Source organism: Jaculus jaculus, chromosome 2 (assembly GCF_020740685.1).
Source record: "Jaculus jaculus isolate mJacJac1 chromosome 2, mJacJac1.mat.Y.cur, whole genome shotgun sequence".
NCBI classification, from domain to species: domain Eukaryota; kingdom Metazoa; phylum Chordata; class Mammalia; order Rodentia; family Dipodidae; genus Jaculus; species Jaculus jaculus.
The window spans coordinates 20,950,970-20,955,284 of record NC_059103.1 but is presented as its reverse complement, the minus strand read 5'-3'; positions in this window follow the sequence as shown (position 1 = coordinate 20,955,284).

Here is a 4,315-nt window from a genome sequence, read left to right as displayed (position 1 = left end):
TATAACTCTCTTTCCCTAAGGGCCCTCTTCAGTAGAGTTATTAGTGTTGTGACAACTTTAAAAAATATTATTTTATTTCCAAGCAAAAAGAGAATAGACACTCCAGGGCTTCTGGCCACTACAAACAAATTCCAGACACATGCCACTTTGTGTATCTGGCTTATGTGGGTACTAGGGGATTGAACCTGAGTTGTCAGACTTTATGAGCAAGTGCCTAAAACCACTAAGCCATCTCTCCAGCCCTTGTGACAACTTTTGAAACATAATTATTTTTAGCTGCATTCGTAATCTCTAAAAATCATAATAGTACTAAGAGAAAAGAACAGAGGAACCCTAATAGTGAAGTAAATAACAATCTTGGAATACTTCCTCAAAAAAAAAAAAAATCAAAAGATCTAAAGTAAGTGAGGTGGTACACTTCTATAACCCCAGCGTTTGGGAGGCAGAGGCAGAAGTATCATGAGTTTCAGGCCAGCCTAGGCAACATAATGAGAAATTGGCTAAAAACAAAAAGAAGGAAAAAAAAAAAACAAGAGCCAAGGAAACACTGGATCCAAAACTCAGAAACTCAGTCAAAGAAATGAAAGTAGAAACTATTTTGGGTAAGCCTAATGCTCAAAGAATGGGGGGAGATTGGGAGCCCAAGAGAGATGGGCTTGGATGATACAGAGGGGCCAAGGCAGCAAGAGTAAAAAAAAGAAAGAGAGAGAGAGAAAGAGAAAGATCATTTGAGCAAACCCATCTGTTGAAGAAAATATACTTTGCCTCAGAAATGCAGCCAAACAGCAGCAACCCTGACAGAAACACGAGGTCAGGCCTGTATTCTTCTGAGGAAGGTAGTGATGTTTTTGAGAGGGAGGTGAAAGGGAAAACACTACATGCAGAAATGCCACACATGAGCTGAAGAGATGGCTCAGCGGTTAAGGCACTTGCCTACAAAGCCTAAAGACCAGAGTTCAATTCCCCAGTACCCATGTAAAGCCAGATGCATGAAGCGGCCCATGCATCTATAGTCCATTTGTAGCAGCTAAAGACTCTGGACACCCATTCTCTCTGTCTCTCTTCTCTTTCTCTCTCTATCTCTCTCTCTCTTTCTCTGTCTGCTTGCAAATAAATAAAATATTAAAATATATACACATGCAAGTAAATTTAAATTTTTGTTTAAAAAAAAAAAAGAAATGTAGGGCTGGAGAAATGGCTTAATGGTTAAAGTGCTTGCCTACAAAGCCAATGGACCCAGGTTCGATTCCCCAGGACCCACATAAGCCAGATGCACAAGGGGGCACACGCGTCTGAAGTTCATTTGCAGCATCTGGAGGCTCTGGCTCACCCATTCTCTCTCTCTCTCTCTCTCTTTCTCTCCCTCCCTCCCTCCCTCCCTCCCTCCTCACCTATTTCTCTCTCTTGCAAATAAATTTAAAAAATCAAAGAAAGAAAGAAATGCAGCTGGGCGTGATGGCACACACCTTTAATTCCATCACTCAGGAGGCAAAGGTAGGAAGATCATCATGAGTTCAGCCATCCTGAGACTACATAGTGAATTCCAGGTCAGCCTGGGCCAGTGAGACCCTACCTCATAGAACCAAAATAACAGTAATATTTTTTTTTAAAAAAAAAGAAAGAAATGCAAGCCAGGCGTGGTGGAGCACATCTTTAACCCCAGCTCTCAGGAGGTAGAGGCAGGATGAGTTTAAGGCCACCCTGAGCCTTCATAGTGAATTCCAGGTCAGCCTGGGTCAGAGTGAGACCCTACCTCGAAAAACCACAAAAAGAAGAGACAAATGCTATACATGCTTCATTGGAAATACATTCAAAGTGATCAGACTGAGGCAGGTAATGGTTTAAAGCACATTCCTCATGCCTGTAGGTTCTTTCACCAGTCAGGCTTGGCACGTGGCTAACACCACAGAATTTACAGGAATGTGTCTGTGAAAGGGTTAAACAGAGCAACTGGAGAGACTGGAGAAGGTACAGAATACAAGTCAAGGGCTTGATACAATACCTGAAAGTAACGGGGGCTCAGTAAACAGAAACTAAAGCCTCAGGGCACTGTGGATGCCCAAGTATACAGCCAGGGTTACTAGGATGAGGCTAACTTGGGTTAGCCAAAGAGGGCAGCAGTGAGGAATTAAACTGGAGCAGGCGGACCTATGGTGTGTGCATGTCCATGCCCTTGAACTGCTTCCACTCTAAGCCTGACACCCACCCAGTCCTGCCCACAGTGAGTGTTCAAGGAAGTTATTTCTGGAACCTCCTCCCTGGTTCTGAAGTCTCCTGAGTATGTGCCCCTGACCTGGCACATGAGAGTTGGGCAAGAAATGATTCCAGGTGACATCAGAGGACCCCTAACCAGTGCCACCTCCAAAGGGAAGTCTTGTGCCTGTAGTCTGGGGTGCCACAGGAGAGACCCAGATGGAGAAAACGAGGTGGCTGTCAACTATGTGAACCAGGCCATCACGTCCAAGTTCGCCAGAAGAAAGAAATGGTCCCACAGCTCAGTTGAGCAGACATGCGCAGAAAAGGCTGCTCCCTGGGCGGTCTCCCTTGGCCAGGGAGTCACTGGCTTCACAACAGGAAACAAGGGATGTTGCCTGAGCTTTGGCCTGGAATGTGCAGGAGAGATGTCCTTGTCATCTGCATGACTTACAGCTTTCAGATCTCTGAGGGCCCTCCGGCGCGCATAGGAGATGGGAGGATTCCACCCCCACTACCAGCTCTACCTCTCCCCTCCCCCCACACAATGCCCTGAGGCCCTTTCTCCTCCATGATGCCCTGGTGGCTTCTCTGTTGGTCAAGTATAGGCCCCTAGCTTCTATCCTGTCTTCTCCCCCTCCTTTGCCCCTACCTCCCACCCCCCTCCACCCCCGTGGCTGGCACTGCCTCCAGCCTTCCCTGATATGCCTCTTCCACTCTGAGCTCTCTCTGTCTTAGAGCTTGGATGGGCCCCTCCATGGCCATAGAGGCAGGAGCATTCTCACCGCTGCTTCACCTTCCTATCTGTGAGCTGAGGAGGCCTTCCCTTCCTGGGATGTGTGATGAGGCTCCATGCTACCGCCAGGCCACTGAGCGGATGAACGGGAGTTGCCTTTTCCGGGTAAGATGACTATAATCAAACAAAACTGTAACCTTTCTGTGGCTCACTGAAGGACACTGAAAATTCCCTCACTCCTGCAGAGCCACACACAAGCTTCTGTCAGTCAGGTGGCAAGCCCGGCTTTATGAAGCAACCATGCTGGCTGGTTTTGTGTGCAGAACTGTCATTTTTGGTGACTGACACCCATCCTTATGGACAATGTGCCTTGCAGTCGTCTCTGTTTTTTTTTTTTAATCATTTCTTTTATTTTTTTGGTTTATTTTTATTTGAGAGCAACAGAGAGAGAAAGAGGTAGAGAGACAGAGAGAATGGGTACCCCAAGGCCTCCAGCCATTGCAAATGAACTCCAGATACATGTGCCACCTTATGCACCTGGCTTACATGGGTCCTGGGGAATTGAGCCTTGAACAAGGGTCCTCAGGCTTCACAAGCAAGCGCTTAACTGCTAAGCCATCTCTCCAGCCCCTCATTATTATTTTTTAATGGAGGGGGAAGAGATGGGACCTGGGACCTCCTACTTGCTAGGCACCATCCCCAGCTCCATTTTTAATTTTCAACAGGAATATCATGATGAGCTGTATTAGCTATCTTCTCATTGCTAAGATAAAATACTTGACAAAAGCGGGGCATGGTGGTACATGCCTTTCATCCCAGAACTCAGGAGGCGGAGGTAGGAGGATCTGGGTTTGAAGCCAGGCTGAGATTACAAAGTGAATTCCAGGTCAGCCTGGGCTTGAGCCAGACCCAACCTCAAAACATAAACAAAAATAAACCTGACAATAATCAGTTTAAGGGAGGGGTGCTTATTTATTTATAGCTCCAGGTTACAGTCCATCACAGTGGGGAAGGCGTGGCAGGAGCAGATAGCCAGCCTCACATGAGCAGGAAGGAAGTAGAGCAACCAATGCTCCTGCTCAGCTAGTTCCCTCCTGTTCATACAGTCTTAAGATCCTGGCCCATGGAATGGTACCACCCAGTTAATGTGGCTCTTCCCACCTCAATGAACCTAATCAAGACAATCCCTCACAGGCATGCCCAGAGGCTAACCTAATCTAGGTAGTTCCTCACAAGGAGATTCTAGATCCTGCCAAGTTGACAGTCAACATAAACTATCACATCAGTCAAATAAGTACAGTTTAAAGCACAGAATACATTATTAAGCCAAACTTCGGTGCTTTTAGTTAGAGATCAGGTTACCTCAGAAGAAACACCTTGTTCCTC